The sequence below is a fragment of the Hyla sarda genome, unplaced genomic scaffold (genome assembly GCF_029499605.1).
Source record: "Hyla sarda isolate aHylSar1 unplaced genomic scaffold, aHylSar1.hap1 scaffold_1871, whole genome shotgun sequence".
Lineage (NCBI taxonomy): Eukaryota > Metazoa > Chordata > Amphibia > Anura > Hylidae > Hyla > Hyla sarda.
The window spans coordinates 21,703-44,377 of NW_026608523.1; the positions used below are offsets into that span (position 1 = coordinate 21,703).

The 22,675-nt window shown below is 46.4% G+C and overlaps 10 non-coding genes and 1 pseudogene across 10 annotated transcripts; all 11 read left to right on the top strand.

Moving 5' to 3' along the window:
- Positions 1-673: 673 nt before the first annotated feature.
- LOC130315370 (U2 spliceosomal RNA) lies at positions 674-864 on the top strand. Its single transcript, XR_008862906.1, has one exon. It is a non-coding gene; the product is annotated as a U2 spliceosomal RNA (small nuclear RNA).
- Positions 865-2,966: 2,102 nt separating this feature from the next.
- LOC130315371 (U2 spliceosomal RNA) lies at positions 2,967-3,157 on the top strand. Its single transcript, XR_008862907.1, has one exon. It is a non-coding gene; the product is annotated as a U2 spliceosomal RNA (small nuclear RNA).
- Positions 3,158-5,248: 2,091 nt separating this feature from the next.
- LOC130315372 (U2 spliceosomal RNA) lies at positions 5,249-5,439 on the top strand. The gene has a single exon (XR_008862908.1). It is a non-coding gene; the product is annotated as a U2 spliceosomal RNA (small nuclear RNA).
- A 2,093-nt stretch (positions 5,440-7,532) lies between these two features.
- On the top strand, positions 7,533-7,692 carry LOC130315395 (U2 spliceosomal RNA; annotated as a pseudogene).
- A 693-nt stretch (positions 7,693-8,385) lies between these two features.
- On the top strand, positions 8,386-8,570 carry LOC130315393 (U2 spliceosomal RNA). The gene has a single exon (XR_008862927.1). It is a non-coding gene; the product is annotated as a U2 spliceosomal RNA (small nuclear RNA).
- A 2,098-nt stretch (positions 8,571-10,668) lies between these two features.
- LOC130315373 (U2 spliceosomal RNA) lies at positions 10,669-10,859 on the top strand. The gene has a single exon (XR_008862909.1). It is a non-coding gene; the product is annotated as a U2 spliceosomal RNA (small nuclear RNA).
- Positions 10,860-12,947: 2,088 nt separating this feature from the next.
- On the top strand, positions 12,948-13,138 carry LOC130315374 (U2 spliceosomal RNA). Its single transcript, XR_008862910.1, has one exon. It is a non-coding gene; the product is annotated as a U2 spliceosomal RNA (small nuclear RNA).
- Positions 13,139-15,240: 2,102 nt separating this feature from the next.
- LOC130315375 (U2 spliceosomal RNA) lies at positions 15,241-15,431 on the top strand. Its single transcript, XR_008862911.1, has one exon. It is a non-coding gene; the product is annotated as a U2 spliceosomal RNA (small nuclear RNA).
- Positions 15,432-17,522: 2,091 nt separating this feature from the next.
- On the top strand, positions 17,523-17,713 carry LOC130315391 (U2 spliceosomal RNA). Its single transcript, XR_008862925.1, has one exon. It is a non-coding gene; the product is annotated as a U2 spliceosomal RNA (small nuclear RNA).
- Positions 17,714-19,795: 2,082 nt separating this feature from the next.
- Positions 19,796-19,986, top strand: LOC130315377 (U2 spliceosomal RNA). Its single transcript, XR_008862912.1, has one exon. It is a non-coding gene; the product is annotated as a U2 spliceosomal RNA (small nuclear RNA).
- Positions 19,987-22,075: 2,089 nt separating this feature from the next.
- Positions 22,076-22,266, top strand: LOC130315379 (U2 spliceosomal RNA). The gene has a single exon (XR_008862914.1). It is a non-coding gene; the product is annotated as a U2 spliceosomal RNA (small nuclear RNA).
- The last annotated feature ends 409 nt before the right edge of the window (positions 22,267-22,675 follow it).

Here is a 22,675-nt window from a genome sequence, read left to right on the forward strand (position 1 = left end):
AGAAGCAACAGGAGATTGTTGCATCCATCTAGAACCCTCAGAACTACAGTGCTATGATGTCACTCACTTCCACAGGCCTTGCAGAGTGTAAACAACAACAACCCAGCTTTGTTGTGTATGTAACCATAGGGATTGTGATGTCACCTAGAACCTTCACAGCAGCGACAGCTTTATGAGGAGCATCAGCACTGCTCTGCCTGAGCAGAACCATCACCGCCATAGGTTGTCAAATAACCCGGATTTAACCCACACAGGTAAGTCCAATGGGGTGCAGGCATGTCCTCTATGCTTACAGCTTCCCGTGGGTGTTGGTTTGATACCGTTTGGGGACAGCCAAGGAGGCATCTGCAGGCAACAAAGGTAGGTGTGTGCTTGTGTGTGTGTTTCCTATGCAGATCCTAAGCCCAGTGTCACATGCAAGTAGGAGGAGTAAGAAGGGTTCCTGGCAAATCCGGGTTATGGATTGCATTTAAAAAGGCCCCGTGGGAGTGCAATGGGCCCCTGTCTTGCTGCTTAGCAATAATGGTATGGGTTTAGGTTCTGCTGTGTGTACTGGTGGTTGACTGCCCCCCAGCCCAGAGTGTGCATGGAAAATTGTCTGGCAGCCTCCCTGACAGCAAGCAGTGATAGTGCCCATGAAGGGGACCTTGTTGGGCCCGCCCCTTTCACGGTTATCGCTTCTCGGCCTTTTGGCTAAGATCAAGTGTAGTATCTGTTCTTATCAGTTTAATATCTGATACGTCCCCTATCTGGGGACCATATATTAAATGGATTTTTGAGAACGGGGGCCGATTTCGAAGCTTGCTTCCGTCGCCCTATGCATTGACCCGATATGGCAGTATCTTCGGGTACAGTGCACCACCCCCTTACAGGGTTAAAAAGAAAGATTCCTACTTTCATTGCTACCTGCTTGCTGGCTAGCCAGCTAGCCAGCCCTGTGGGCCTTGCTGCTGCTGCTGCTGCTGCTGCTGCAGCCAAAAAACAAAAGGTGGTGCTGCTGCTGCTTCTGCTGCTTCTGCTTGTGTCTGGCCGCTGTTGGAGCGTCCAGGCACAGGACTTCTGCTGCTGCTGACTAAATGGCCTCCTTAATTGGATCATTTGAGTAGCCAGCACACCTGTGCAGGTAGGGCATGACATGATAGGCAGCTGCCTTGATAGCGGGTGGGTGCTGAATGTTCCTAATTGACAAAATAAGATTAATGCTTATGAAGAAATATAAAATCTCATCCCTTCCCCAATATCGCGCCACACCCCTACCCCTTAATTCCCTGGTTGAACTTGATGGACATATGTCTTTTTTCGACCGTACTAACTATGTAACTATGTAACATAACATGGGGGGGTCTCCTGGCTGTTCACACAGGTGTGTCATTGCTGTACATTGACCATGCATTGCTTCTGTGGTATTGCAAAGGCAAAGACAAATGCTTCCAGCCATCCATTGCACTAATGGATTGGTCATCAGCTGGCTGTCTATGTCCCGCATCAATATAGACCAAAGTACAGAGGGTTAGGCTATGCTATAGTGCACCTACCTGATGCATCAGAAGGTGCGAGGCCCTTGCTAAATTCTGTGCACAGACTTTGAGATCTATGCTTTAGACTGTATCTAAACCTGCTCCAACATGGACTGACATTCTGGCCTACTTTCAGCCGATGCGACTTGTCTGTCGCTGAACAGTCGCTTTTTATGTATTCAGCACCTATGTATAATGTTGTAAAAATGCTCTAGAAGCTAAAGTCGCAGAAATGTCACACATATTTGGCCTGCAACTTTCTGTGCGACAAATTCAGACAGGAAAAATCAGTATAAATCCTTAGAAAATTATCCCCCAGTGTCTCCATCTGCTGGCGGTATTGAATAAGCATTGCTGCACTGATGGGGTATGCATTAGACGAAAAAAAAGAAGAAAAAGAAGAATAATACGCCCAGAAAAGAGGCGAAAAGGAGAAAAACGTAAAAAAACGTGAAAAAAAAGTAAGAGGAAGAGAAGGGAAAAAAAGGTGGAAATGGGTTTAAAAGTGATTTCGGCGGAGAAATATATATATATATATATATATATATATATATATATATATATATATATATATATACGCGCACACACACACATATATATAAACGTATTCTCCGTTGAGATATTGCAGCCGCTGCTGTGTCCAGGCCCAGGAGCCTTAGCACTGTGCTGTGATGTCACTCAATACCACTGACATCACTAGGTGTAAACAACATCTCTCCTTTGCTGTGTATGTGACTATGGAGCTGTTTGGTGATGTCGTCTATTATGGCCTTCATAGAAGCAACAGGAGATTGTTGCATCCATCTAGAACCCTCAGAACTACAGTGCTATGATGTCACTCACTTCCACAGGCCTTGCAGAGTGTAAACAACAACAACCCAGCTTTGTTGTGTATGTAACCATAGGGATTGTGATGTCACCTAGAACCTTCACAGCAGCGACAGCTTTATGAGGAGCATCAGCACTGCTCTGCCTGAGCAGAACCATCACCGCCATAGGTTGTCAAATAACCCGGATTTAACCCACACAGGTAAGTCCAATGGGGTGCAGGCATGTCCTCTATGCTTACAGCTTCCCGTGGGTGTTGGTTTGATACCGTTTGGGGACAGCCAAGGAGGCATCTGCAGGCAACAAAGGTAGGTGTGTGCTTGTGTGTGTGTTTCCTATGCAGATCCTAAGCCCAGTGTCACATGCAAGTAGGAGGAGTAAGAAGGGTTCCTGGCAAATCCGGGTTATGGATTGCATTTAAAAAGGCCCCGTGGGAGTGCAATGGGCCCCTGTCTTGCTGCTTAGCAATAATGGTATGGGTTTAGGTTCTGCTGTGTGTACTGGTGGTTGACTGCCCCCCAGCCCAGAGTGTGCATGGAAAATTGTCTGGCAGCCTCCCTGACAGCAAGCAGTGATAGTGCCCATGAAGGGGACCTTGTTGGGCCCGCCCCTTTCACGGTTATCGCTTCTCGGCCTTTTGGCTAAGATCAAGTGTAGTATCTGTTCTTATCAGTTTAATATCTGATACGTCCCCTATCTGGGGACCATATATTAAATGGATTTTTGAGAACGGGGGCCGATTTCGAAGCTTGCTTCCGTCGCCCTATGCATTGACCCGATATGGCAGTATCTTCGGGTACAGTGCACCACCCCCTTACAGGGTTAAAAAGAAAGATTCCTACTTTCATTGCTACCTGCTTGCTGGCTAGCCAGCTAGCCAGCCCTGTGGGCCTTGCTGCTGCTGCTGCTGCTGCTGCAGCCAAAAAACAAAAGGTGGTGCTGCTGCTGCTTCTGCTGCTTCTGCTTGTGTCTGGCCGCTGTTGGAGCGTCCAGGCACAGGACTTCTGCTGCTGCTGACTAAATGGCCTCCTTAATTGGATCATTTGAGTAGCCAGCACACCTGTGCAGGTAGGGCATGACATGATAGGCAGCTGCCTTGATAGCGGGTGGGTGCTGAATGTTCCTAATTGACAAAATAAGATTAATGCTTATGAAGAAATATAAAATCTCATCCCTTCCCCAATATCGCGCCACACCCCTACCCCTTAATTCCCTGGTTGAACTTGATGGACATATGTCTTTTTTCGACCGTACTAACTATGTAACTATGTAACATAACATGGGGGGGTCTCCTGGCTGTTCACACAGGTGTGTCATTGCTGTACATTGACCATGCATTGCTTCTGTGGTATTGCAAAGGCAAAGACAAATGCTTCCAGCCATCCATTGCACTAATGGATTGGTCATCAGCTGGCTGTCTATGTCCCGCATCAATATAGACCAAAGTACAGAGGGTTAGGCTATGCTATAGTGCACCTACCTGATGCATCAGAAGGTGCGAGGCCCTTGCTAAATTCTGTGCACAGACTTTGAGATCTATGCTTTAGACTGTATCTAAACCTGCTCCAACATGGACTGACATTCTGGCCTACTTTCAGCCGATGCGACTTGTCTGTCGCTGAACAGTCGCTTTTTATGTATTCAGCACCTATGTATAATGTTGTAAAAATGCTCTAGAAGCTAAAGTCGCAGAAATGTCACACATATTTGGCCTGCAACTTTCTGTGCGACAAATTCAGACAGGAAAAATCAGTATAAATCCTTAGAAAATTATCCCCCAGTGTCTCCATCTGCTGGCGGTATTGAATAAGCATTGCTGCACTGATGGGGTATGCATTAGACGAAAAAAAAGAAGAAAAAGAAGAATAATACGCCCAGAAAAGAGGCGAAAAGGAGAAAAACGTAAAAAAACGTGAAAAAAAAGTAAGAGGAAGAGAAGGGAAAAAAAGGTGGAAATGGGTTTAAAAGTGATTTCGGCGGAGAAATATATATATATATATATATATATATATATATATATATATATATATACGCGCACACACACACATATATATAAACGTATTCTCCGTTGAGATATTGCAGCCGCTGCTGTGTCCAGGCCCAGGAGCCTTAGCACTGTGCTGTGATGTCACTCAATACCACTGACATCACTAGGTGTAAACAACATCTCTCCTTTGCTGTGTATGTGACTATGGAGCTGTTTGGTGATGTCGTCTATTATGGCCTTCATAGAAGCAACAGGAGATTGTTGCATCCATCTAGAACCCTCAGAACTACAGTGCTATGATGTCACTCACTTCCACAGGCCTTGCAGAGTGTAAACAACAACAACCCAGCTTTGTTGTGTATGTAACCATAGGGATTGTGATGTCACCTAGAACCTTCACAGCAGCGACAGCTTTATGAGGAGCATCAGCACTGCTCTGCCTGAGCAGAACCATCACCGCCATAGGTTGTCAAATAACCCGGATTTAACCCACACAGGTAAGTCCAATGGGGTGCAGGCATGTCCTCTATGCTTACAGCTTCCCGTGGGTGTTGGTTTGATACCGTTTGGGGACAGCCAAGGAGGCATCTGCAGGCAACAAAGGTAGGTGTGTGCTTGTGTGTGTGTTTCCTATGCAGATCCTAAGCCCAGTGTCACATGCAAGTAGGAGGAGTAAGAAGGGTTCCTGGCAAATCCGGGTTATGGATTGCATTTAAAAAGGCCCCGTGGGAGTGCAATGGGCCCCTGTCTTGCTGCTTAGCAATAATGGTATGGGTTTAGGTTCTGCTGTGTGTACTGGTGGTTGACTGCCCCCCAGCCCAGAGTGTGCATGGAAAATTGTCTGGCAGCCTCCCTGACAGCAAGCAGTGATAGTGCCCATGAAGGGGACCTTGTTGGGCCCGCCCCTTTCACGGTTATCGCTTCTCGGCCTTTTGGCTAAGATCAAGTGTAGTATCTGTTCTTATCAGTTTAATATCTGATACGTCCCCTATCTGGGGACCATATATTAAATGGATTTTTGAGAACGGGGGCCGATTTCGAAGCTTGCTTCCGTCGCCCTATGCATTGACCCGATATGGCAGTATCTTCGGGTACAGTGCACCACCCCCTTACAGGGTTAAAAAGAAAGATTCCTACTTTCATTGCTACCTGCTTGCTGGCTAGCCAGCTAGCCAGCCCTGTGGGCCTTGGTGCTGCTGCTGCTGCTGCTGCAGCCAAAAAACAAAAGGTGGTGCTGCTGCTGCTTCTGCTGCTTCTGCTTGTGTCTGGCCGCTGTTGGAGCGTCCAGGCACAGGACTTCTGCTGCTGCTGACTAAATGGCCTCCTTAATTGGATCATTTGAGTAGCCAGCACACCTGTGCAGGTAGGGCATGACATGATAGGCAGCTGCCTTGATAGCGGGTGGGTGCTGAATGTTCCTAATTGACAAAATAAGATTAATGCTTATGAAGAAATATAAAATCTCATCCCTTCCCCAATATCGCGCCACACCCCTACCCCTTAATTCCCTGGTTGAACTTGATGGACATATGTCTTTTTTCGACCGTACTAACTATGTAACTATGTAACATAACATGGGGGGGTCTCCTGGCTGTTCACACAGGTGTGTCATTGCTGTACATTGACCATGCATTGCTTCTGTGGTATTGCAAAGGCAAAGACAAATGCTTCCAGCCATCCATTGCACTAATGGATTGGTCATCAGCTGGCTGTCTATGTCCCGCATCAATATAGACCAAAGTACAGAGGGTTAGGCTATGCTATAGTGCACCTACCTGATGCATCAGAAGGTGCGAGGCCCTTGCTAAATTCTGTGCACAGACTTTGAGATCTATGCTTTAGACTGTATCTAAACCTGCTCCAACATGGACTGACATTCTGGCCTACTTTCAGCCGATGCGACTTGTCTGTCGCTGAACAGTCGCTTTTTATGTATTCAGCACCTATGTATAATGTTGTAAAAATGCTCTAGAAGCTAAAGTCGCAGAAATGTCACACATATTTGGCCTGCAACTTTCTGTGCGACAAATTCAGACAGGAAAAATCAGTATAAATCCTTAGAAAATTATCCCCCAGTGTCTCCATCTGCTGGCGGTATTGAATAAGCATTGCTGCACTGATGGGGTATGCATTAGACGAAAAAAAAGAAGAAAAAGAAGAATAATACGCCCAGAAAAGAGGCGAAAAGGAGAAAAACGTAAAAAAACGTGAAAAAAAAGTAAGAGGAAGAGAAGGGAAAAAAAGGTGGAAATGGGTTTAAAAGTGATTTCGGCGGAGAAATATATATATATATATATATATATATATATATATATATATATATATATACGCGCACACACACACATATATATAAACGTATTCTCCGTTGAGATATTGCAGCCGCTGCTGTGTCCAGGCCCAGGAGCCTTAGCACTGTGCTGTGATGTCACTCAATACCACTGACATCACTAGGTGTAAACAACATCTCTCCTTTGCTGTGTATGTGACTATGGAGCTGTTTGGTGATGTCGTCTATTATGGCCTTCATAGAAGCAACAGGAGATTGTTGCATCCATCTAGAACCCTCAGAACTACAGTGCTATGATGTCACTCACTTCCACAGGCCTTGCAGAGTGTAAACAACAACAACCCAGCTTTGTTGTGTATGTAACCATAGGGATTGTGATGTCACCTAGAACCTTCACAGCAGCGACAGCTTTATGAGGAGCATCAGCACTGCTCTGCCTGAGCAGAACCATCACCGCCATAGGTTGTCAAATAACCCGGATTTAACCCACACAGGTAAGTCCAATGGGGTGCAGGCATGTCCTCTATGCTTACAGCTTCCCGTGGGTGTTGGTTTGATACCGTTTGGGGACAGCCAAGGAGGCATCTGCAGGCAACAAAGGTAGGTGTGTGCTTGTGTGTGTGTTTCCTATGCAGATCCTAAGCCCAGTGTCACATGCAAGTAGGAGGAGTAAGAAGGGTTCCTGGCAAATCCGGGTTATGGATTGCATTTAAAAAGGCCCCGTGGGAGTGCAATGGGCCCCTGTCTTGCTGCTTAGCAATAATGGTATGGGTTTAGGTTCTGCTGTGTGTACTGGTGGTTGACTGCCCCCCAGCCCAGAGTGTGCATGGAAAATTGTCTGGCAGCCTCCCTGACAGCAAGCAGTGATAGTGCCCATGAAGGGGACCTTGTTGGGCCCGCCCCTTTCACGGTTATCGCTTCTCGGCCTTTTGGCTAAGATCAAGTGTAGTATCTGTTCTTATCAGTTTTCATGCTGGTGGGGATGGGTGCTGCATGGAGGATGCAGGTGTACCAGGGCTTTCCGGGGCTGGTTCTGAGGAATCAGCTCGACGGCTGCCCCGATGTGACCTGTTCCCTCCGGGTCTCGCCATGAGGCTGAGAGGGTCTAGAGCCGAGGTACTTTTGTGCCTCGGGGAGTGGTGACCCCGAGGTGCCGAAACTCACTGGGAGAATAGACTCACTGGGTTGAAGCACGGGCACCATAATCTCTTCACCTTGTGGCACTCACCTCTTGATTCCCGGCCTTCTGGCTAGGATCAGAGAAATTTTTATAGATCCGGCCGGATGTCCGGGCAGTATATCTGCACACATTCACTTATTTATTTCTTTTTTGTCTCACTGTGTCACTTTTTGCGTGTTGTGTGTTCACAGGATTTGTCAGGATGCGGTAGCCCTTCTGGGTGTCCCTCCTGGCGGTCTAGGGGAGGTGTGTGTGGCCATTAGGTTCCGCACCTCCCTGCAAAAACCCCGGGTACTCCTGCTTTGGCAGGGTACCTACCGTAATCGGCTCTGCGGGCAGATACCTTGGCTAGCGCCAAGGGGGATGCCGGGAGCATTTGTGGTCCCCTAGTAGCTTCGGCGAAAAGGGACATCGAACCTGGAACCTCGCAGGTACCTTTTGGTCCGGAGGCGAAGGGTAAGGTTTGTTGGGGGGCCTCTCTCCTATCGGAGAAGGGCTTGCGATAGACCGCATCCTTTGTGCACGTTTTTTTAGTGTAACACGTTTGCACTTTTTCTTGCACTTTGGGTGAATCGAAAGCACGTTCCTCGGCTTTAGATAAAAAAAAAAAAAAAAAAATCTGTTCTTATCAGTTTAATATCTGATACGTCCCCTATCTGGGGACCATATATTAAATGGATTTTTGAGAACGGGGGCCGATTTCGAAGCTTGCTTCCGTCGCCCTATGCATTGACCCGATATGGCAGTATCTTCGGGTACAGTGCACCACCCCCTTACAGGGTTAAAAAGAAAGATTCCTACTTTCATTGCTACCTGCTTGCTGGCTAGCCAGCTAGCCAGCCCTGTGGGCCTTGCTGCTGCTGCTGCTGCTGCTGCAGCCAAAAAACAAAAGGTGGTGCTGCTGCTGCTTCTGCTGCTTCTGCTTGTGTCTGGCCGCTGTTGGAGCGTCCAGGCACAGGACTTCTGCTGCTGCTGACTAAATGGCCTCCTTAATTGGATCATTTGAGTAGCCAGCACACCTGTGCAGGTAGGGCATGACATGATAGGCAGCTGCCTTGATAGCGGGTGGGTGCTGAATGTTCCTAATTGACAAAATAAGATTAATGCTTATGAAGAAATATAAAATCTCATCCCTTCCCCAATATCGCGCCACACCCCTACCCCTTAATTCCCTGGTTGAACTTGATGGACATATGTCTTTTTTCGACCGTACTAACTATGTAACTATGTAACATAACATGGGGGGGTCTCCTGGCTGTTCACACAGGTGTGTCATTGCTGTACATTGACCATGCATTGCTTCTGTGGTATTGCAAAGGCAAAGACAAATGCTTCCAGCCATCCATTGCACTAATGGATTGGTCATCAGCTGGCTGTCTATGTCCCGCATCAATATAGACCAAAGTACAGAGGGTTAGGCTATGCTATAGTGCACCTACCTGATGCATCAGAAGGTGCGAGGCCCTTGCTAAATTCTGTGCACAGACTTTGAGATCTATGCTTTAGACTGTATCTAAACCTGCTCCAACATGGACTGACATTCTGGCCTACTTTCAGCCGATGCGACTTGTCTGTCGCTGAACAGTCGCTTTTTATGTATTCAGCACCTATGTATAATGTTGTAAAAATGCTCTAGAAGCTAAAGTCGCAGAAATGTCACACATATTTGGCCTGCAACTTTCTGTGCGACAAATTCAGACAGGAAAAATCAGTATAAATCCTTAGAAAATTATCCCCCAGTGTCTCCATCTGCTGGCGGTATTGAATAAGCATTGCTGCACTGATGGGGTATGCATTAGACGAAAAAAAAGAAGAAAAAGAAGAATAATACGCCCAGAAAAGAGGCGAAAAGGAGAAAAACTTAAAAAAACGTGAAAAAAAAGTAAGAGGAAGAGAAGGGAAAAAAAGGTGGAAATGGGTTTAAAAGTGATTTCGGCGGAGAATATATATATATATATATATATATATATATATATATATATATATATATATATATACGCGCACACACACACATATATATAAACGTATTCTCCGTTGAGATATTGCAGCCGCTGCTGTGTCCAGGCCCAGGAGCCTTAGCACTGTGCTGTGATGTCACTCAATACCACTGACATCACTAGGTGTAAACAACATCTCTCCTTTGCTGTGTATGTGACTATGGAGCTGTTTGGTGATGTCGTCTATTATGGCCTTCATAGAAGCAACAGGAGATTGTTGCATCCATCTAGAACCCTCAGAACTACAGTGCTATGATGTCACTCACTTCCACAGGCCTTGCAGAGTGTAAACAACAACAACCCAGCTTTGTTGTGTATGTAACCATAGGGATTGTGATGTCACCTAGAACCTTCACAGCAGCGACAGCTTTATGAGGAGCATCAGCACTGCTCTGCCTGAGCAGAACCATCACCGCCATAGGTTGTCAAATAACCCGGATTTAACCCACACAGGTAAGTCCAATGGGGTGCAGGCATGTCCTCTATGCTTACAGCTTCCCGTGGGTGTTGGTTTGATACCGTTTGGGGACAGCCAAGGAGGCATCTGCAGGCAACAAAGGTAGGTGTGTGCTTGTGTGTGTGTTTCCTATGCAGATCCTAAGCCCAGTGTCACATGCAAGTAGGAGGAGTAAGAAGGGTTCCTGGCAAATCCGGGTTATGGATTGCATTTAAAAAGGCCCCGTGGGAGTGCAATGGGCCCCTGTCTTGCTGCTTAGCAATAATGGTATGGGTTTAGGTTCTGCTGTGTGTACTGGTGGTTGACTGCCCCCCAGCCCAGAGTGTGCATGGAAAATTGTCTGGCAGCCTCCCTGACAGCAAGCAGTGATAGTGCCCATGAAGGGGACCTTGTTGGGCCCGCCCCTTTCACGGTTATCGCTTCTCGGCCTTTTGGCTAAGATCAAGTGTAGTATCTGTTCTTATCAGTTTAATATCTGATACGTCCCCTATCTGGGGACCATATATTAAATGGATTTTTGAGAACGGGGGCCGATTTCGAAGCTTGCTTCCGTCGCCCTATGCATTGACCCGATATGGCAGTATCTTCGGGTACAGTGCACCACCCCCTTACAGGGTTAAAAAGAAAGATTCCTACTTTCATTGCTACCTGCTTGCTGGCTAGCCAGCTAGCCAGCCCTGTGGGCCTTGCTGCTGCTGCTGCTGCTGCTGCAGCCAAAAAACAAAAGGTGGTGCTGCTGCTGCTTCTGCTGCTTCTGCTTGTGTCTGGCCGCTGTTGGAGCGTCCAGGCACAGGACTTCTGCTGCTGCTGACTAAATGGCCTCCTTAATTGGATCATTTGAGTAGCCAGCACACCTGTGCAGGTAGGGCATGACATGATAGGCAGCTGCCTTGATAGCGGGTGGGTGCTGAATGTTCCTAATTGACAAAATAAGATTAATGCTTATGAAGAAATATAAAATCTCATCCCTTCCCCAATATCGCGCCACACCCCTACCCCTTAATTCCCTGGTTGAACTTGATGGACATATGTCTTTTTTCGACCGTACTAACTATGTAACTATGTAACATAACATGGGGGGGTCTCCTGGCTGTTCACACAGGTGTGTCATTGCTGTACATTGACCATGCATTGCTTCTGTGGTATTGCAAAGGCAAAGACAAATGCTTCCAGCCATCCATTGCACTAATGGATTGGTCATCAGCTGGCTGTCTATGTCCCGCATCAATATAGACCAAAGTACAGAGGGTTAGGCTATGCTATAGTGCACCTACCTGATGCATCAGAAGGTGCGAGGCCCTTGCTAAATTCTGTGCACAGACTTTGAGATCTATGCTTTAGACTGTATCTAAACCTGCTCCAACATGGACTGACATTCTGGCCTACTTTCAGCCGATGCGACTTGTCTGTCGCTGAACAGTCGCTTTTTATGTATTCAGCACCTATGTATAATGTTGTAAAAATGCTCTAGAAGCTAAAGTCGCAGAAATGTCACACATATTTGGCCTGCAACTTTCTGTGCGACAAATTCAGACAGGAAAAATCAGTATAAATCCTTAGAAAATTATCCCCCAGTGTCTCCATCTGCTGGCGGTATTGAATAAGCATTGCTGCACTGATGGGGTATGCATTAGACGAAAAAAAAGAAGAAAAAGAAGAATAATACGCCCAGAAAAGAGGCGAAAAGGAGAAAAACGTAAAAAAACGTGAAAAAAAAGTAAGAAGAAGAGAAGGGAAAAAAAGGTGGAAATGGGTTTAAAAGTGATTTCGGCGGAGAATATATATATATATATATATATATATATATATATATATATATATACGCGCACACACACACATATATATAAACGTATTCTCCGTTGAGATATTGCAGCCGCTGCTGTGTCCAGGCCCAGGAGCCTTAGCACTGTGCTGTGATGTCACTCAATACCACTGACATCACTAGGTGTAAACAACATCTCTCCTTTGCTGTGTATGTGACTATGGAGCTGTTTGGTGATGTCGTCTATTATGGCCTTCATAGAAGCAACAGGAGATTGTTGCATCCATCTAGAACCCTCAGAACTACAGTGCTATGATGTCACTCACTTCCACAGGCCTTGCAGAGTGTAAACAACAACAACCCAGCTTTGTTGTGTATGTAACCATAGGGATTGTGATGTCACCTAGAACCTTCACAGCAGCGACAGCTTTATGAGGAGCATCAGCACTGCTCTGCCTGAGCAGAACCATCACCGCCATAGGTTGTCAAATAACCCGGATTTAACCCACACAGGTAAGTCCAATGGGGTGCAGGCATGTCCTCTATGCTTACAGCTTCCCGTGGGTGTTGGTTTGATACCGTTTGGGGACAGCCAAGGAGGCATCTGCAGGCAACAAAGGTAGGTGTGTGCTTGTGTGTGTGTTTCCTATGCAGATCCTAAGCCCAGTGTCACATGCAAGTAGGAGGAGTAAGAAGGGTCTCTGGCAAATCCGGGTTATGGATTGCATTTAAAAAGGCCCCGTGGGAGTGCAATGGGCCCCTGTCTTGCTGCTTAGCAATAATGGTATGGGTTTAGGTTCTGCTGTGTGTACTGGTGGTTGACTGCCCCCCAGCCCAGAGTGTGCATGGAAAATTGTCTGGCAGCCTCCCTGACAGCAAGCAGTGATAGTGCCCATGAAGGGGACCTTGTTGGGCCCGCCCCTTTCACGGTTATCGCTTCTCGGCCTTTTGGCTAAGATCAAGTGTAGTATCTGTTCTTATCAGTTTAATATCTGATACGTCCCCTATCTGGGGACCATATATTAAATGGATTTTTGAGAACGGGGGCCGATTTCGAAGCTTGCTTCCGTCGCCCTATGCATTGACCCGATATGGCAGTATCTTCGGGTACAGTGCACCACCCCCTTACAGGGTTAAAAAGAAAGATTCCTACTTTCATTGCTACCTGCTTGCTGGCTAGCCAGCTAGCCAGCCCTGTGGGCCTTGCTGCTGCTGCTGCTGCTGCTGCTGCTGCAGCCAAAAAACAAAAGGTGGTGCTGCTGCTGCTTCTGCTGCTTCTGCTTGTGTCTGGCCGCTGTTGGAGCGTCCAGGCACAGGACTTCTGCTGCTGCTGACTAAATGGCCTCCTTAATTGGATCATTTGAGTAGCCAGCACACCTGTGCAGGTAGGGCATGACATGATAGGCAGCTGCCTTGATAGCGGGTGGGTGCTGAATGTTCCTAATTGACAAAATAAGATTAATGCTTATGAAGAAATATAAAATCTCATCCCTTCCCCAATATCGCGCCACACCCCTACCCCTTAATTCCCTGGTTGAACTTGATGGACATATGTCTTTTTTCGACCGTACTAACTATGTAACTATGTAACATAACATGGGGGGGTCTCCTGGCTGTTCACACAGGTGTGTCATTGCTGTACATTGACCATGCATTGCTTCTGTGGTATTGCAAAGGCAAAGACAAATGCTTCCAGCCATCCATTGCACTAATGGATTGGTCATCAGCTGGCTGTCTATGTCCCGCATCAATATAGACCAAAGTACAGAGGGTTAGGCTATGCTATAGTGCACCTACCTGATGCATCAGAAGGTGCGAGGCCCTTGCTAAATTCTGTGCACAGACTTTGAGATCTATGCTTTAGACTGTATCTAAACCTGCTCCAACATGGACTGACATTCTGGCCTACTTTCAGCCGATGCGACTTGTCTGTCGCTGAACAGTCGCTTTTTATGTATTCAGCACCTATGTATAATGTTGTAAAAATGCTCTAGAAGCTAAAGTCGCAGAAATGTCACACATATTTGGCCTGCAACTTTCTGTGCGACAAATTCAGACAGGAAAAATCAGTATAAATCCTTAGAAAATTATCCCCCAGTGTCTCCATCTGCTGGCGGTATTGAATAAGCATTGCTGCACTGATGGGGTATGCATTAGACGAAAAAAAAGAAGAAAAAGAAGAATAATACGCCCAGAAAAGAGGCGAAAAGGAGAAAAACGTAAAAAAACGTGAAAAAAAAGTAAGAGGAAGAGAAGGGAAAAAAAGGTGGAAATGGGTTTAAAAGTGATTTCGGCTGAGAATATATATATATATATATATATATATATATATATATATATATATATATATATACGCGCACACACACACATATATATAAACGTATTCTCCGTTGAGATATTGCAGCCGCTGCTGTGTCCAGGCCCAGGAGCCTTAGCACTGTGCTGTGATGTCACTCAATACCACTGACATCACTAGGTGTAAACAACATCTCTCCTTTGCTGTGTATGTGACTATGGAGCTGTTTGGTGATGTCGTCTATTATGGCCTTCATAGAAGCAACAGGAGATTGTTGCATCCATCTAGAACCCTCAGAACTACAGTGCTATGATGTCACTCACTTCCACAGGCCTTGCAGAGTGTAAACAACAACAACCCAGCTTTGTTGTGTATGTAACCATAGGGATTGTGATGTCACCTAGAACCTTCACAGCAGCGACAGCTTTATGAGGAGCATCAGCACTGCTCTGCCTGAGCAGAACCATCACCGCCATAGGTTGTCAAATAACCCGGATTTAACCCACACAGGTAAGTCCAATGGGGTGCAGGCATGTCCTCTATGCTTACAGCTTCCCGTGGGTGTTGGTTTGATACCGTTTGGGGACAGCCAAGGAGGCATCTGCAGGCAACAAAGGTAGGTGTGTGCTTGTGTGTGTGTTTCCTATGCAGATCCTAAGCCCAGTGTCACATGCAAGTAGGAGGAGTAAGAAGGGTTCCTGGCAAATCCGGGTTATGGATTGCATTTAAAAAGGCCCCGTGGGAGTGCAATGGGCCCCTGTCTTGCTGCTTAGCAATAATGGTATGGGTTTAGGTTCTGCTGTGTGTACTGGTGGTTGACTGCCCCCCAGCCCAGAGTGTGCATGGAAAATTGTCTGGCAGCCTCCCTGACAGCAAGCAGTGATAGTGCCCATGAAGGGGACCTTGTTGGGCCCGCCCCTTTCACGGTTATCGCTTCTCGGCCTTTTGGCTAAGATCAAGTGTAGTATCTGTTCTTATCAGTTTAATATCTGATACGTCCCCTATCTGGGGACCATATATTAAATGGATTTTTGAGAACGGGGGCCGATTTCGAAGCTTGCTTCCGTCGCCCTATGCATTGACCCGATATGGCAGTATCTTCGGGTACAGTGCACCACCCCCTTACAGGGTTAAAAAGAAAGATTCCTACTTTCATTGCTACCTGCTTGCTGGCTAGCCAGCTAGCCAGCCCTGTGGGCCTTGCTGCTGCTGCTGCTGCTGCTGCTGCAGCCAAAAAACAAAAGGTGGTGCTGCTGCTGCTTCTGCTGCTTCTGCTTGTGTCTGGCCGCTGTTGGAGCGTCCAGGCACAGGACTTCTGCTGCTGCTGACTAAATGGCCTCCTTAATTGGATCATTTGAGTAGCCAGCACACCTGTGCAGGTAGGGCATGACATGATAGGCAGCTGCCTTGATAGCGGGTGGGTGCTGAATGTTCCTAATTGACAAAATAAGATTAATGCTTATGAAGAAATATAAAATCTCATCCCTTCCCCAATATCGCGCCACACCCCTACCCCTTAATTCCCTGGTTGAACTTGATGGACATATGTCTTTTTTCGACCGTACTAACTATGTAACTATGTAACATAACATGGGGGGGTCTCCTGGCTGTTCACACAGGTGTGTCATTGCTGTACATTGACCATGCATTGCTTCTGTGGTATTGCAAAGGCAAAGACAAATGCTTCCAGCCATCCATTGCACTAATGGATTGGTCATCAGCTGGCTGTCTATGTCCCGCATCAATATAGACCAAAGTACAGAGGGTTAGGCTATGCTATAGTGCACCTACCTGATGCATCAGAAGGTGCGAGGCCCTTGCTAAATTCTGTGCACAGACTTTGAGATCTATGCTTTAGACTGTATCTAAACCTGCTCCAACATGGACTGACATTCTGGCCTACTTTCAGCCGATGCGACTTGTCTGTCGCTGAACAGTCGCTTTTTATGTATTCAGCACCTATGTATAATGTTGTAAAAATGCTCTAGAAGCTAAAGTCGCAGAAATGTCACACATATTTGGCCTGCAACTTTCTGTGCGACAAATTCAGACAGGAAAAATCAGTATAAATCCTTAGAAAATTATCCCCCAGTGTCTCCATCTGCTGGCGGTATTGAATAAGCATTGCTGCACTGATGGGGTATGCATTAGACGAAAAAAAAGAAGAAAAAGAAGAATAATACGCCCAGAAAAGAGGCGAAAAGGAGAAAAACGTAAAAAAACGTGAAAAAAAAGTAAGAGGAAGAGAAGGGAAAAAAAGGTGGAAATGGGTTTAAAAGTGATTTCGGCGGAGAATATATATATATATATATATATATATATATATATATATATATATACGCGCACACACACACATATATATAAACGTATTCTCCGTTGAGATATTGCAGCCGCTGCTGTGTCCAGGCCCAGGAGCCTTAGCACTGTGCTGTGATGTCACTCAATACCACTGACATCACTAGGTGTAAACAACATCTCTCCTTTGCTGTGTATGTGACTATGGAGCTGTTTGGTGATGTCGTCTATTATGGCCTTCATAGAAGCAACAGGAGATTGTTGCATCCATCTAGAACCCTCAGAACTACAGTGCTATGATGTCACTCACTTCCACAGGCCTTGCAGAGTGTAAACAACAACAACCCAGCTTTGTTGTGTATGTAACCATAGGGATTGTGATGTCACCTAGAACCTTCACAGCAGCGACAGCTTTATGAGGAGCATCAGCACTGCTCTGCCTGAGCAGAACCATCACCGCCATAGGTTGTCAAATAACCCGGATTTAACCCACACAGGTAAGTCCAATGGGGTGCAGGCATGTCCTCTATGCTTACAGCTTCCCGTGGGTGTTGGTTTGATACCGTTTGGGGACAGCCAAGGAGGCATCTGCAGGCAACAAAGGTAGGTGTGTGCTTGTGTGTGTGTTTCCTATGCAGATCCTAAGCCCAGTGTCACATGCAAGTAGGAGGAGTAAGAAGGGTTCCTGGCAAATCCGGGTTATGGATTGCATTTAAAAAGGCCCCGTGGGAGTGCAATGGGCCCCTGTCTTGCTGCTTAGCAATAATGGTATGGGTTTAGGTTCTGCTGTGTGTACTGGTGGTTGACTGCCCCCCAGCCCAGAGTGTGCATGGAAAATTGTCTGGCAGCCTCCCTGACAGCAAGCAGTGATAGTGCCCATGAAGGGGACCTTGTTGGGCCCGCCCCTTTCACGGTTATCGCTTCTCGGCCTTTTGGCTAAGATCAAGTGTAGTATCTGTTCTTATCAGTTTAATATCTGATACGTCCCCTATCTGGGGACCATATATTAAATGGATTTTTGAGAACGGGGGCCGATTTCAAAGCTTGCTTCCGTCGCCCTATGCATTGACCCGATATGGCAGTATCTTCGGGTACAGTGCACCACCCCCTTACAGGGTTAAAAAGAAAGATTCCTACTTTCATTGCTACCTGCTTGCTGGCTAGCCAGCTAGCCAGCCCTGTGGGCCTTGCTGCTGCTGCTGCTGCTGCTGCTGCAGCCAAAAAACAAAAGGTGGTGCTGCTGCTGCTGCTTCTGCTTGTGTCTGGCCGCTGTTGGAGCGTCCAGGCACAGGACTTCTGCTGCTGCTGACTAAATGGCCTCCTTAATTGGATCATTTGAGTAGCCAGCACACCTGTGCAGGTAGGGCATGACATGATAGGCAGCTGCCTTGATAGCGGGTGGGTGCTGAATGTTCCTAATTGACAAAATAAGATTAATGCTTATGAAGAAATATAAAATCTCATCCCTTCCCCAATATCGCGCCACACCCCTACCCCTTAATTCCCTGGTTGAACTTGATGGACATATGTCTTTTTTCGACCGTACTAACTATGTAACTATGTAACATAACATGGGGGGGTCTCCTGGCTGTTCACACAGGTGTGTCATTGCTGTACATTGACCATGCATTGCTTCTGTGGTATTGCAAAGGCAAAGACAAATGCTTCCAGCCATCCATTGCACTAATGGATTGGTCATCAGCTGGCTGTCTATGTCCCGCATCAATATAGACCAAAGTACAGAGGGTTAGGCTATGCTATAGTGCACCTACCTGATGCATCAGAAGGTGCGAGGCCCTTGCTAAATTCTGTGCACAGACTTTGAGATCTATGCTTTAGACTGTATCTAAACCTGCTCCAACATGGACTGACATTCTGGCCTACTTTCAGCCGATGCGACTTGTCTGTCGCTGAACAGTCGCTTTTTATGTATTCAGCACCTATGTATAATGTTGTAAAAATGCTCTAGAAGCTAAAGTCGCAGAAATGTCACACATATTTGGCCTGCAACTTTCTGTGCGACAAATTCAGACAGGAAAAATCAGTATAAATCCTTAGAAAATTATCCCCCAGTGTCTCCATCTGCTGGCGGTATTGAATAAGCATTGCTGCACTGATGGGGTATGCATTAGACGAAAAAAAAGAAGAAAAAGAAGAATAATACGCCCAGAAAAGAGGCGAAAAGGAGAAAAACGTAAAAAAACGTGAAAAAAAAGTAAGAGGAAGAGAAGGGAAAAAAAGGTGGAAATGGGTTTAAAAGTGATTTCGGCGGAGAAATATATATATATATATATATATATATATATATATATATACACGCGCACACACACACATATATATAAACGTATTCTCCGTTGAGATATTGCAGCCGCTGCTGTGTCCAGGCCCAGGAGCCTTAGCACTGTGCTGTGATGTCACTCAATACCACTGACATCACTAGGTGTAAACAACATCTCTCCTTTGCTGTGTATGTGACTATGGAGCTGTTTGGTGATGTCGTCTATTATGGCCTTCATAGAAGCAACAGGAGATTGTTGCATCCATCTAGAACCCTCAGAACTACAGTGCTATGATGTCACTCACTTCCACAGGCCTTGCAGAGTGTAAACAACAACAACCCAGCTTTGTTGTGTATGTAACCATAGGGATTGTGATGTCACCTAGAACCTTCACAGCAGCGACAGCTTTATGAGGAGCATCAGCACTGCTCTGCCTGAGCAGAACCATCACCGCCATAGGTTGTCAAATAACCCGGATTTAACCCACACAGGTAAGTCCAATGGGGTGCAGGCATGTCCTCTATGCTTACAGCTTCCCGTGGGTGTTGGTTTGATACCGTTTGGGGACAGCCAAGGAGGCATCTGCAGGCAACAAAGGTAGGTGTGTGCTTGTGTGTGTGTTTCCTATGCAGATCCTAAGCCCAGTGTCACATGCAAGTAGGAGGAGTAAGAAGGGTTCCTGGCAAATCCGGGTTATGGATTGCATTTAAAAAGGCCCCGTGGGAGTGCAATGGGCCCCTGTCTTGCTGCTTAGCAATAATGGTATGGGTTTAGGTTCTGCTGTGTGTACTGGTGGTTGACTGCCCCCCAGCCCAGAGTGTGCATGGAAAATTGTCTGGCAGCCTCCCTGACAGCAAGCAGTGATAGTGCCCATGAAGGGGACCTTGTTGGGCCCGCCCCTTTCACGGTTATCGCTTCTCGGCCTTTTGGCTAAGATCAAGTGTAGTATCTGTTCTTATCAGTTTAATATCTGATACGTCCCCTATCTGGGGACCATATATTAAATGGATTTTTGAGAACGGGGGCCGATTTCGAAGCTTGCTTCCGTCGCCCTATGCATTGACCCGATATGGCAGTATCTTCGGGTACAGTGCACCACCCCCTTACAGGGTTAAAAAGAAAGATTCCTACTTTCATTGCTACCTGCTTGCTGGCTAGCCAGCTAGCCAGCCCTGTGGGCCTTGCTGCTGCTGCTGCTGCTGCTGCAGCCAAAAAACAAAAGGTGGTGCTGCTGCTGCTTCTGCTGCTTCTGCTTGTGTCTGGCCGCTGTTGGAGCGTCCAGGCACAGGACTTCTGCTGCTGCTGACTAAATGGCCTCCTTAATTGGATCATTTGAGTAGCCAGCACACCTGTGCAGGTAGGGCATGACATGATAGGCAGCTGCCTTGATAGCGGGTGGGTGCTGAATGTTCCTAATTGACAAAATAAGATTAATGCTTATGAAGAAATATAAAATCTCATCCCTTCCCCAATATCGCGCCACACCCCTACCCCTTAATTCCCTGGTTGAACTTGATGGACATATGTCTTTTTTCGACCGTACTAACTATGTAACTATGTAACATAACATGGGGGGGTCTCCTGGCTGTTCACACAGGTGTGTCATTGCTGTACATTGACCATGCATTGCTTCTGTGGTATTGCAAAGGCAAAGACAAATGCTTCCAGCCATCCATTGCACTAATGGATTGGTCATCAGCTGGCTGTCTATGTCCCGCATCAATATAGACCAAAGTACAGAGGGTTAGGCTATGCTATAGTGCACCTACCTGATGCATCAGAAGGTGCGAGGCCCTTGCTAAATTCTGTGCACAGACTTTGAGATCTATGCTTTAGACTGTATCTAAACCTGCTCCAACATGGACTGACATTCTGGCCTACTTTCAGCCGATGCGACTTGTCTGTCGCTGAACAGTCGCTTTTTATGTATTCAGCACCTATGTATAATGTTGTAAAAATGCTCTAGAAGCTAAAGTCGCAGAAATGTCACACATATTTGGCCTGCAACTTTCTGTGCGACAAATTCAGACAGGAAAAATCAGTATAAATCCTTAGAAAATTATCCCCCAGTGTCTCCATCTGCTGGCGGTATTGAATAAGCATTGCTGCACTGATGGGGTATGCATTAGACGAAAAAAAAGAAGAAAAAGAAGAATAATACGCCCAGAAAAGAGGCGAAAAGGAGAAAAACGTAAAAAAACGTGAAAAAAAAGTAAGAGGAAGAGAAGGGAAAAAAAGGTGGAAATGGGTTTAAAAGTGATTTCGGCGGAGAAATATATATATATATATATATATATATATATATATATATATATATACGCGCACACACACACATATATATAAACGTATTCTCCGTTGAGATATTGCAGCCGCTGCTGTGTCCAGGCCCAGGAGCCTTAGCACTGTGCTGTGATGTCACTCAATACCACTGACATCACTAGGTGTAAACAACATCTCTCCTTTGCTGTGTATGTGACTATGGAGCTGTTTGGTGATGTCGTCTATTATGGCCTTCATAGAAGCAACAGGAGATTGTTGCATCCATCTAGAACCCTCAGAACTACAGTGCTATGATGTCACTCACTTCCACAGGCCTTGCAGAGTGTAAACAACAACAACCCAGCTTTGTTGTGTATGTAACCATAGGGATTGTGATGTCACCTAGAACCTTCACAGCAGCGACAGCTTTATGAGGAGCATCAGCACTGCTCTGCCTGAGCAGAACCATCACCGCCATAGGTTGTCAAATAACCCGGATTTAACCCACACAGGTAAGTCCAATGGGGTGCAGGCATGTCCTCTATGCTTACAGCTTCCCGTGGGTGTTGGTTTGATACCGTTTGGGGACAGCCAAGGAGGCATCTGCAGGCAACAAAGGTAGGTGTGTGCTTGTGTGTGTGTTTCCTATGCAGATCCTAAGCCCAGTGTCACATGCAAGTAGGAGGAGTAAGAAGGGTTCCTGGCAAATCCGGGTTATGGATTGCATTTAAAAAGGCCCCGTGGGAGTGCAATGGGCCCCTGTCTTGCTGCTTAGCAATAATGGTATGGGTTTAGGTTCTGCTGTGTGTACTGGTGGTTGACTGCCCCCCAGCCCAGAGTGTGCATGGAAAATTGTCTGGCAGCCTCCCTGACAGCAAGCAGTGATAGTGCCCATGAAGGGGACCTTGTTGGGCCCGCCCCTTTCACGGTTATCGCTTCTCGGCCTTTTGGCTAAGATCAAGTGTAGTATCTGTTCTTATCAGTTTAATATCTGATACGTCCCCTATCTGGGGACCATATATTAAATGGATTTTTGAGAACGGGGGCCGATTTCGAAGCTTGCTTCCGTCGCCCTATGCATTGACCCGATATGGCAGTATCTTCGGGTACAGTGCACCACCCCCTTACAGGGTTAAAAAGAAAGATTCCTACTTTCATTGCTACCTGCTTGCTGGCTAGCCAGCTAGCCAGCCCTGTGGGCCTTGCTGCTGCTGCTGCTGCTGCTGCTGCAGCCAAAAAACAAAAGGTGGTGCTGCTGCTGCTTCTGCTGCTTCTGCTTGTGTCTGGCCGCTGTTGGAGCGTCCAGGCACAGGACTTCTGCTGCTGCTGACTAAATGGCCTCCTTAATTGGATCATTTGAGTAGCCAGCACACCTGTGCAGGTAGGGCATGACATGATAGGCAGCTGCCTTGATAGCGGGTGGGTGCTGAATGTTCCTAATTGACAAAATAAGATTAATGCTTATGAAGAAATATAAAATCTCATCCCTTCCCCAATATCGCGCCACACCCCTACCCCTTAATTCCCTGGT